This window comes from Arachis hypogaea, chromosome 6, assembly GCF_003086295.3.
Source record: "Arachis hypogaea cultivar Tifrunner chromosome 6, arahy.Tifrunner.gnm2.J5K5, whole genome shotgun sequence".
NCBI lineage: Eukaryota > Viridiplantae > Streptophyta > Magnoliopsida > Fabales > Fabaceae > Arachis > Arachis hypogaea.
Window position 1 is genome coordinate 98,207,400 of NC_092041.1, and position 12,756 is coordinate 98,220,155.

Sequence of the window (12,756 nt, forward strand, 5' to 3'; positions counted from 1 at the left end):
AAGAAGAGTGTGCTTAAGAACCCTGGACACCTCCAATTGGGGACTCTAGCAAAGCTGGGTCACAATCTGAAAAGGTTCACCCAATTATGTGTCTGTGGCATGTATGTATCCGGTGGTAATACTGGAAGACAGAGTGCTTTGGGCCACAGCCAAGACTCATACACTAGCTATGTTCAAGAATCATTATACTTAACTAGGAGAATCAATAGCACTATCTGAGTTCTGAGTTCTTATAGATGCCAATCATTCTGAACTTCAAGGGATAGAGTGAGATGCCAAAACTGTTCGGAGGCAAAAAGCTACTAGTCCCGCTCATCTAGTTGGAGCTATGTTTCCTTGATATTTTGGAGTCTATAGTATATTCTCTTCTTTTTATCCTATTTTGATTTTCAGTTGCTTGGGGACAAGCAACAATTTAAGTTTGGTGTTGTGATGAGCGGATAATTTATACGCTTTTTGGCATTGTTTTTAGTGTGTTTTTAGTATGATTTAGTTAGTTTTTAGTATATTTTTATTAGTTTTTAGTTAAAATTCACTTTTCTGGACTTTACTATGAGTTTGTGTGTTTTTCTGTGATTTCAGGTATTTTCTGGCTGAAATTGAGGGTTCTGAGCAGAAATCTGATTCAGAGACTGAAAAGGACTGCAGATGCTGTTGGATTCTGACCTCCCTGCACTCGAAGTGGATTTTCTGGAGCTACAGAAGCCCAATTGGCGCGCTCTCAACGGCGTTGGAAAGTAGACATCCTGGGCTTTCCAGCAATATATGATAGTCCATACTTTGCCCAAGATTTGATGGCCCAAACTGGCGTGGCAAATCAGCCTCAGAAATTCCAGCGTTAAACGCCGGAACTGGCATAAAACTTGGAGTTAAACGCCCAAACTGGCATGAGAACTGGCGTTTAACTCCAGAAAAGGTCTCTACACGAAAATGCTTCAAAGCTCAGCCCAAGCACACACCAAGTGGACCCAGAAGTGGATTTTAAGTCATTTACTCATCTCTGTACACCCTAGGCTACTAGTTTACTATTAATAGGATCTTTTGACATTGTATCTGTACCTTATGACACTTTATACCTTTCTTTGTGTATCTTCCACGGCATGAGTCTCTAAACCTCATGGTTGGGGTGAGGAGCTCTGCTGTGTCTTGATGGATTAATGCAATTACTACTGTTTCTCATTCAATCATGCTTGCTTCCATTCTAAGATAATACTTGTTCTTAACCCGGATGAATGTGATGATCCGTGACAATCATCATCATTCTCAACTATGAACGCGTGCCTGACAACCACCTCCGTTCTACCTTAGATTAAGTAGTTATCTCTTGGATTCTTTAACCGGAATCTTCGTGGTATAAGCTAGAACTGATGGCGGCATTCAAGAGAATCCGGAAGGTCTAAACCTTGTCTGTGGTATTCTGAGTAGGATTCAATGATTGAATGACTGTGACGTGCTTCAAACTCCTAGCAGGCGGGGCGTTAGTGACAGACGCAAAAGAATCATTGGATTCTATTCCGGCCTGACCGAGAACCGACAGATGATTAGCCATGCTGTGACAGAGCATAGGAACATTTTCACTGAGAGGATGGGAGGTAGCCATTGACAACGGTGAAACCCTACATACAGCTTGCCATGGAAGGAGCCTTGCGTGTTTGAAGAAGAAGACAGTAGGAAAGCAGAGATTCAGAAGATGGAGCATCTCCAAAACCTCAACCTATTCTCCATTACTGCGAAACAAGTAATCATTTCATGTTCTTTTGTTCTTTTTCACAATCAATCCTGATAATTCCTGATATCCTGACTAAGATTTACAAGATAACCATAGCTTGCTTCAAGCCGACAATCTCCGTGGGATCGACCCTTGCTCACGCAAGGTATTACTTGGACGACCCAGTGCACTTGCTGGTTAGTTGTGCGGAGTTGCAAAAGTGTGATTGCAATTTCGTGCACCAGTAACAGAAGAATCAGCATACAAGTCGGAGAAAACAACCCGGATGACAATCAAGTCGAAAAAATAGTATAAAAACAAATATAAAGCTACCTAATTGAGCCTGTACGAAGGTCGGAGACCCCTGAAGAAACTTTTTAGTATCAAGATAAGGGGCCCTTTTCCATACTTCTCGGAAGAACCCCACAATGGCCACCTCTACCTTATTAAGATCATCCAGGCTATATTTTTCTACGGGAGAGGCCTCTAACCAGTACAGGGAAAAACGAGGAGAAGAATTCTGGTCCAGGAAAAAAGGGTGGTGACCCTCTATAGCTTGAACTTTAAAAAGGAAGTTTTTGAAATCATGGAAGGATTCATGAAAAATAGTAAAAACTCTCCAGCCTTGTATGGCCTGGGAAAACACCCACTGTTGTTTGTTATTCTTCCCACTAAAGGGCTTGGTCATATGAAAGAGAAAAAAAAAATCTTCAAAGAAGTCAAAAAATCTAATGCATGGCTAATGAATTGATAAATCTTCAGGAAACCCCAAGAGTTGTGGTGTAGTTGAGTGGGGGCGACACGACAATGAGATAAAAGAAGTATCTCAAAGTCGAAAAAAAGGAAGAAAAACACCCAAACGGGTGAAAAAGCTTTCTTACATAAAGAAAAAATGAGGGTCTGCATCAGAAGCTCTCCTAAAACAAACCTGGTCTTCTGGACCCGGGGAAATCAGTTCATACTTTGACTCATCCTCATCAAAGGCACAGATTCAATGATGAGTACGCAGGTCGGTAAGATAATCGGTATCTACCAGGGGGCTCTCCCCAAGAATGGTGCCATCGACCCATAAGAAAAGAGACTCTAAGAAAGACATCTTTTTCTAAAAAAGGTGATGAATCCTACAAATAAAAAAGAAAAAGAATAAAAAATAGGATTTTTAAAGGGTCTAAGGCAAGTTTCTCAAACAAGCATAATTACTAGGTCTACAGCCAACACTCCTCCAAACAAAAACATGCAAATAAAAGCATTCTGTAAAAAGATGAGTAAAGAAAGAAACTGACCTTTTCTTACACAGAAGGTAGGTGCGACAAATAGCCAAAGCACTTGAAATAAAAAGAGTTTCTTCTTTCAGCAAGAGGGTGCAAGTAGGAAATTTTTCAGAAACGAAACAAGGAAAGAGAGGGAAAGTATTTATAAACACGTTAGGGGCATAATGGTAAAACGATGTAACCATTTAAGAGGTGCGACGTTACCAATGTAACTGCTCCCCGCGTGTAAATGCTAAAACCCTTGAAGAGACGCGACGTTTGATTAGACGCGACGGTTGAGGAATTTAAATCACGTCGGTTCCTGAGAAATCACGTCGGTTCCTCACCACGTCGGCTACAATCCTGAGTTACATACTTGAGCCAAACTCACAAAAGAGCTTGGACTCGAGCAGGGGCACTGTTCATACCCTGACCCAACACCAAGGCCCAGGTCCAAATAAGATAAAAAGGCCCAATCCATGAGATTGGCATCCCTCCGCAACCGACCTCCTCATATGAGGTCGGGTTCGACACAGGCTCCACCACAAGGAAGTCGGGAACGTGGATTGGCAGGCAGATAACACCTATTTGAATAGGTAACTGCCCCTAAAATCTCTCAACCCACTTCCAGGAGTCATATCTTAACTTTTCTAAGATAAAGGGACGGTTATCCTCCTTAAAAGGTGGAACCACTCCAACAGTGGTTATGGGTTCACCACTATAAATACACTGACACCTCTCAGGTATCTCTAAGTTCCTATACTCTCCAAACTTGCTCAGTCCCTTGCTAACTTAAGCATCGAAGTATCTTCGCAGGTACCACCCCCCATTCTGTTATACACACACAAGTTGGACGGAAGTTTCTAGACGGGAACCAAGTTAGAAGGCCTCCTCCTTTAAGCGATTGGGCCGACCTTACTAGTCTAACCCACCAATCTCCGGTTACCCATCGTAACATTAACAATACACACACACGCGCGCACACTAATTATACACGGTAATAATTAGTCAATGTTTTTAAAGGAGATACTTGTTATAATTAGGTGAAAATTATGCATTATATTTTATTAACCTTTTTGATTAATTAAATAAAGATACTTACTCAGTATATATATATATATATAAACATTAATTATATGCCAATATTTTTAGAAAAATGCTAAAAGAAAAGATATATAAATATATATAATATTATTACTATATAAAAATTAGATATAAAAAAATATGTTATTGTAATAAAATATTATACTATAAACAATTACATTTGTAAACTAATTTTATTGATACACTATATCTATATAATAATCCGTGTCTACAATAGTTGCCTTCTTGCAACGACACCTCATAAGAAGAAAAAGAATTATTGTAAAAGCTATCTAATGAAAGAGTAATTGATAAACAAATGATATTTTCTTCTAGCATACATGGTCTTTTATAGTGGTAAAATAAAAATGAAAAGAATAAAATTTTGTATTTTTATATTAGAAATAGAATTTGATATTTATCCTAATAAAATTATTATTATTATTATTATTATTATTATTATTATTATTATTATTATTATTATTAATGGGTTACTATTAAGGTAAAAACTTGCTACTAATAAAATTATTGGATAATGAATAAGAATTAGAATGGTATCAATATAATTAAAATGATTAAAAATATTTTTGATTGATAATTAGTTTAATAATACATTAAATATTGATTTTATATAATTATAATAAAGATATTTTTAAATTAGTATAATTATGCATTATTTATTAAAATGATTAAAAATATTTCTAATTGATAATTGATAAGTAATTTAATAATGCATTAAGGGCCAGTTTGGCTAAACTTCTTAAATAAATTTTTTGAAAAAAGAGTTTAAAATATAAGGACTTTTATTAATAACAACTTTTAAATAAGTTATTTTGTGTTTGAAAAGTTATTATAGAAGTCCTTGTTTTAAAGTTGTGCATTAAATAGGAGTGATAAAATAGCTTTTGAAATTAGGAGAAGTTACATTTTTTTAATTTTTTTAAAGCTCTTAAATAATTTTTTGAAAAGTTAAAAGCTTATCTAAAAAATTGTGCCAAACACTATTAATGTAACTTTTTATAAGTCAAAAGTAAAAAAAAAAAGTAACTTTTTGGTGTTTTCCAAACGGATCCTAAATATTAATATATCATTATAATAAAAATATTTTTTAAATTAGTATAATTATGCATTATTCATTAAATGCATTCATTTTGGAAGAAAAATGAGTTCATGAAAAATTGACACCTCACTTTTATTAGTTGGGAAAAAATTCAGTTTTAATATATTATAAGTAGATAGATAAATTTGCTAACAATTAATGATTAATTATAGTAAAATTTATTAATAATTATAATATTTTATATCATATTTAAGATTATTGCTTCATAATAATAGTCGATTTTGTCAAAACACTACAAATTTTTAGCGGAGTCATTATTTATTCTTACTAATTTCCTGAGATTTGTATGTATGTATTTTAACACGTACGAATAACATGTATAATTTGTCAAGCAACGGATTAACATGAAATTGAAATGTCATATTATAGGCACTTGATGCATGAAAATAAATAATTAAAGGACCACACTGCGCTGCAAGGAAGCATGGTGGTTCTTGTGACTGCCATTATTATTATATTCATGCACCCTCTTCATTCTACCACACTCATCGCAACAAACCCATTAATATTCCATTCCTATACGTGCTCTATTCCATCTTCCAAATTCTCTCGGTCAAAATAAAATTAATACACTTGCAAAATATTCTTCTTATTCTAGCCATACATGCTAAGCTAGCTAGGTAGATAAATCTCTCGCCTATTACAATTAACTAGTGCATGGTTAACAAAAGGGTAAAATATTCTTACATTTTATTTTATTTTAATTTTATATGTAAAATTTTCAATTTTTATATTTTTATTTACAATGTATACATTATAACTTATTTTTATTATAATTTCATCTATAAATTAGACATTAATGTATATTATGAATATTTTTATTCGTATTATACTTTTCTTCGTCATATGCTTACATATAGTAATTTGATGACAAATATTTTCTTCTTAAAATTCAAAATGAAAATGTTTATAGAAATAAATAAGATAAGCACGTCAAGCAAAAATTATTTTATTATTTATTAATTTTATCACTAAAGATATCTTTATCATCTGGCCGGATTCTCTACGTCTGCCAGCTCCTATGCCGTCTATCACCTCCCTATGCCATTTATCACCTCGCTTGAAACCCAGTATCCGTCTCCCAGTATTTTTTATTATTGTCTCATTAGCATCACCTCACCTATTTGTGCTTTGCAATGGCTTGCTTCTTTCTCTGCGGTCAAACATAAAAACAGATACATGTAACAGCAGTGTCACACTCATCGGCCTCATTGTTCACCGCGAGTTGTAATCTTGCCTCTTCTTCTTTTGTTATTGTATATGAATATGTTTGCTTTTACTTTTATGTGAATTTTATTGTATATTAATCTTCTTGAATTGTATATTAATATATAATTTGTAATTTTTGTCAATTAAACTTTTGACTATTATTATATATTGATCTGTGTTTTGATGCTAGTGCTGTGAGTTGTGATTAAGGATCTGTGATTGTTTCTTTGTTGTATATTAATTTGTTCGATTTATTTTTTTTATGATCTGTTGGATTTATTTTGATACTAGTGTTTTGATTAGTAGTGGCTTCCGAACCGCTGAACCAAGATGCCAAAGCCGCCAAATAAACGAGCTTCGATTGAACAAAAAGGGCTAGCTGCCTTTTTTTTCTTTTTGTTTTTAAAGTTATTTTAGTCATTTTAAAGCATGATATAAGAGTCTAGACCAAAAAAAAAAAAAACATGACATAAGAGTAAACATCTAATCTGTTTTTTCTTCTTTGTTCATTTTTATGAAGAACAAAGTGATTTTTGTTTCAAAAAAAAAGGGACACTTCGACTCTCAATCATCATCTGTTAAAAAAACTATTTAAATAATAATAAAAATTAGTTTTGTGGGAGCTTTATTTATATTTTGCGGGGAATTTTAAACTTTCACAAAATTATTTTCAATAATATAACCAATTACTACTACTATTACCACTACCTTTTTTATCCTCATTATTATCGCTCCTACTTCTATTATTTTTATTGCTTTATCATCATCATTATCTCCTCTACCGTTATCATCACCAATACCAATATTATCAATATTAAAGTTCTCTTTTTTATTTTTTTATTCGATGTTATTTTTTTTAAAAGGTATTTGTACTACAATTACTTTTTTTGCGGCATCATTTTCATCGATAGTTTATTAGTTTTTATTCACTTAACCATCATTGGTGAGGAATTTTTCAAAAACAAACTTATTAATAGTTTGTGGACAAAATACAAATAAAATTCTCACAAAACTAATTTTTATTATTATTTAAATAATTTTTTTTAACAGAAAGATCGTATTGTCCCAAAATAAAAAAGTTGAGGGTCGAAGTATCCCTTTTTTGGACAGAAATCGCTTTGTCCTTCATAAAAATGAATAAGAATCAAGTTGAATGTTTACTCCATAATATAAAAATAAAGGAAAATGTTATGGAGTCATCAGAATTTATTATTTTTTGTTATTACTTAACTATTAACTCAATTTTTTAGTAGAATTTTTTAATCTATTTTTTTATTCTATATTTTTAAATATTAATGATTAATTGATAAAAAAATAATAAATACTGATGACCCTCTATTTCTAAAATACAAAAATGATAGGGATTAAGGTTTCAAACACACAGCCTAACTCCCTCTTCAGTCTTCACTCTCATCTCTCACTCTCTCGCATTCTCCCTCTCTCGCAGTAGTGCACAACATATGCATAGGCTCCGGCTCAGAGCACCTGCAGTGTCCCTCCCTCCCTCTTCACTGTTGTCTCTCAATCTCTCGCATTTCACGTTTCTCTCACAATCTTTTTCTCTCTCTCTCTCTCTCTCTCTCTCTCTCTCTTTCTCTCTCTCTCTTGCAGCGACTCAGAGCACCGACAGCAGCCACAACGACTCCCTTGCATCAGTATTCCTGACTCAGAGCGGATTCTAATACAAGCAGGAGAGAGTTCCAATGGCGCGGCAGCATCTTCTACGAGTTCCAGCATCATGAGAGGGTTCTAATACAAACAGTTCTGTCACTAATAATGTTTGTTCTGGAGACTCCAAAAGCAGCGGCAGGGTATGGTCGGAGTCCAACACTAGTAGCGGCATCTTTTTTTAAGCGAGAGGTTCTCTGGCAGCAGTCTTCCCTTGTAAAAAAAACTATTGCCAAAAAATTAAGTTGAATTGAAATTTAATTCAATCAATAGGAACAAAATTAAATCAAATTAACATTTAAAATAATTTTAAATTTTTTAAAAAATTTAAAATAAAAAATATATTTTACATTACTAAAATAATTATTGAGAGGCTTTTTGTCGAAGATCGGTTACTCTATTTTATCTGTTTGTTTATGGATAATTTAGATATTAGTTATTTATGTTGGAATATAAGAGGGACTTCAAATAAAATATTTTGGGTTTACTGCATAAATTTAGTGCGTAAATTCCATCCAACTTTTTTCATTCTTCTTAAAACTCATGTTCTTTTTAAAAGAATGAATCTATTCTGGGGTAAGTTAGGATATAAGGAGGTTGGTTTGGTTGAAACCAAAAGTCATAGTGGGGGTATTTGAGTCTTTTGTTCAGATTATTCTATTATTGTTAATATGATAGATGTGATTTATTAGTGTATCATTTTTGAAATTCACAGGGATAATATTTCTAGTTTTTGTAGTGCGATTTATGCCAATCCTCATACTCATTAATGCATGGAGTTATGGAGAGATTTGTATAGGGTTTTTAAGATGTTTCAGGGGCCTTGGATAGTTTTAAGTGATTTAATGAAATCTTATTGCCTGGAGAGATTAGAGGTGAAATTTCCAAACGTGTAAGACTAGAAGGATTTGCTGAAGTTCTGAATAGCTGTAACTTATTTGACATGGGAACTATTGAGAGGCCTTTTACCTGGTTCAGAAGGATAAGAGGAGGAATACAGGTAGCTAAAAAGCTAGATAGAGCGACTATTAATATGGAGTGGCAGCTGCAGTTTTCAAAAGTGTATAATGAGACCTTGGGGCGTCTGCATTCAGATTACTGTCCAATATTAATTAGAAGTAAGAAGAATAAAGTGAGTAAAAAAGGACAATGTCCTTTTAGATTTCAAGTGACTTGGTTAACTCATCTCTTTTTAAAAATGTTGTACACACTTCTTGGAATAATATTGCACGTGAGGTTGCTAATAGATTAATAGAAGTTCAGAAGGAGGCACTTAAGTTTAATAAAGAGATTTTTTGAAATATTTTTGTTAAAAAGCAGGAGTTAGAGATATAGCTTAATGCGATTCAAATTTCTTTAGAGAAGACTGAAGATTCAATGTTGAGAGCTAAAGAGCAAGATCTTCATAAGGAATTGAATATTATCCTTCTTCAAGAGGAACTGATGTGGTATTAAAAATTTAGGGAGCAGTTGGTGAAGTGTGGAGACAAGAACACAGTTTTTTCATTTCCAAACAGTTATAAGGAGGAAATAAAATAAGATTCATGGGCTATTTTTAGATGATGGGACTTGGAAAACAGAGACAAATGTGCTTGAAGGAAAAGTAAATTCTTTCTTTCAAAAGCTTTTTTTCAACTAGGAAAGAGATTGATCTTGATGCTATAGGGGATTTTCCTAACCATTCGCTTAGTAGAGAGGTCTGTCGTAGACTTGTGGAGACAATGACTTTAGAAGAAGTGAGAAGGGTTGTGCTGGGTATGAACTCTTTCAAAGCTCCTGGTTTGGATGAATTTCAAGCTCTTTTTATAAGGACTTCTAAAACTCTATCTATCTTGATGTTTAGGGGGTTAGTCAAGAGCGCTTTTGAGGGAGAGTTGCTTAATGCATTCATCTTTGATATCCTTATTGTGCTCATTCTCAAAGTAGAAGTTTTCTCTTCTTTAAAAGAGTTCTGGCCAATCATTCTCTATAATGTCATTTATAAAATTATCAGTAAGGTACCGGTGAATAGGTTTAGACCCTTTTTTACGGAGATAATTTGGTCTCTTCAAAGCGGTTTCATTCCGGGAGAGGAACCACAGAGAACGTTATCATTGCGCAAGAGGTTATGCACTTCATGAGGAACATTAAGTTTAAAAAGGAAACCATTCCCTTCAAGATTGATTTATAAAAAGTATATGACAAGGCGGATTGGAGGTTTCTTGAAGCTTTTCTTTGTAGATTTGGATTTTCAAGAATTACTATCAACATTATCATGAATTGTGTGACTTCATCTTCTTTAGTGATTTTGTAAAATGGAAATAAGCTGCAGAATTTTAATCCTAAGAAAGGGGTTGAGGCAAGGGGACCCTATGTCTTCCTACCTCTTTGTACTTTGCATAGAAAATCTGGCTTGTTTGATTTCTCATAGAGTCTCCCAAGGCTCTTGGATTTCGGTCTTAGTTTCAAAGTAATGGCCTAAAATTTTCCACTTGATGTTTTGTAGATGATCTTTTATTTTTCTACAAAGCTACAAAGTCTTGGGTAGTGGAAGTTATGAGGACCCTAAACATGTTCTCTAAGGCATCGAGCATGAAAGTGAATGTTAATAAATCCAAGGGTCAATATTCAAAGAATATCTCAGCAAGAAGAAAGACGGTTCTCTCTGGTGTTTCTAATATTCGCTTTTGTCAAGACTTAGGCAAGTATCCGAGGTTAATATTAGGCATGATCGGACCTCTAGGAGGACGGCTCAGGAGATTATCAAAAAAATTCAAAGTAAGCTTACTAGTTAGAAGGGGTGTTTGCTTAATAAGGATGATCGTTATGCTTGGTGAAATCGGTAATGGCTTCTATTTCGGTTTATAATATGCAAATTGATCTTCTTTCGAAGTATGCTTGTGATAAGATTAATTCCTTGATGAGGCAATTTTTATGGAAATGTTATGCTAATGGAAAAAGGTTGTCTCTAGTCAACTGGGATATAGTTACTTCTCCTAAGAGGTCAGGTGGTCTTGGGATAAAAGAGTTTCAATGTGCTAATATAGCTCTCTTTGAAAAACTGGTTTGGAATTGCCTTAATAATAAAGACAAGTTATAGGTGCAGGTTCTCACTCACAAATATCTTCAGAATTTATTTTTTATTGGTAATAACAGTTCCTCTAATTCTTCAACTATCTAGAAGCACATTATCAAAGCTTATGATTCTCTCAATGAGGTTTTAAGTAGTATGCTGGAAATTTTTAGCAATCATTATGATATGATGAATGGAATCCTCTTGAAAAAATTGTGTGATCTTACTTCATATATGCATATATCCAAAACTGAATTTACAGTTGGGATTTATGGATCTTGGGATTGGGATAAGCTAGCTACTCCGCTCTCTACAAAGGCTAAGCATATTATTAGCAACTTTAGTTTCTTTTTTCAGACAGGGGAGGATGTTGGGTGAAGATGGTGGCCAGTAGCAACAAAAAAGTAGTGCTAGAGAGGGTTATAGATGGCTTGTAAGGAGGAAATTCAATTGGAGTGATTGTTCTAATTGGTGGTGGCTATGACAACTTAATCTTCATGAGAATATAAAATTCATTATCTAGCTCAAGTTACATAATGCTCTCCCTACTGAGGTTCTCTGTTTCAAGCGTCAGCTGTAAACTCAGATATCTGTCAAAGATTCAATAAGACTCCATAAACTATGGAACATTATTTGAGGGACTATGCGAAATCTATATCTATTTGGTGGATGTTGAATCATTCTTTAGTTGATTCGGTTGGTGGAAGGTCTCTTGAGTCTTGGCTTCAAAGGTCATGCCTGGCAATGAAGCAATATTTGGTGTGAGGCTGTGGCAGGTGTGGAGAAGTAGGTTGGTAGCACGAATTCCCACACCTTCGTACTATTGTACCAGCAAGTGCACTGGGTCGTCCAAATAATACCTGAGCGAGTCAGGGTCGATCCACGAGGATTGTGGTTTGAAGCAAGCTATGGTTATCTTGCAGGTCTTAGTCAGGCGGAATCAGAAGGTTGTTGGATTGATGCAAGGGCAATTAATAATAATGTTGTATATGAAATGAATAAAGCAAAAGAGGTAGAAAATACTGATAGGAATAGGGTTAATGATTAGAGTTGCTTTGCCTTTCTGAATTAACTCTGGTACTACTTTCTTCTTTGCTTGTAAATTATCTTTTCTATGGCAGGCTGTATGTGATCAACGCCATGGGCCGTGGTTATTGATCTCCTCTGCTATAGATTGAACGCCATTGGCCGTGGTCATCTAATCTGACGAAGGGTGAAGCGCTTAGCAGTTCATTCTCCTGGTGATCCTACTCAAAATGCCACAGACAAGGTCGAATCTTTCGTATCACAGAACACTACTTCTTTGGATTCTAGCCTATACCACGAAGACCCTAATCTCTTCAGAAATTGGGTGAACTGGTGTCTCGAAAAGTCCCCAACAAAGTCGTGGATTAACTGTCTGAGAGATGTATAAATATAGCTGTTGGCTCGTGCTTTCCAATCACGTATTCACACGAACCCAAGTAGACGCGAGTGTTTGTCAGGCATGTTCGTCTTAATATGATGAACAGAGCTAATTTTCCAGATCATCCTATTCACCACGACGAAGATCGGATATACATCTTAGAGATAGATCAAACACGGATCGAAGAAGAAACAATAGTACTTTTATTAATTCATAGGACTTAGCAGGGCTCTTCCCCTCAACCTAGGAGGTTTAGAAACT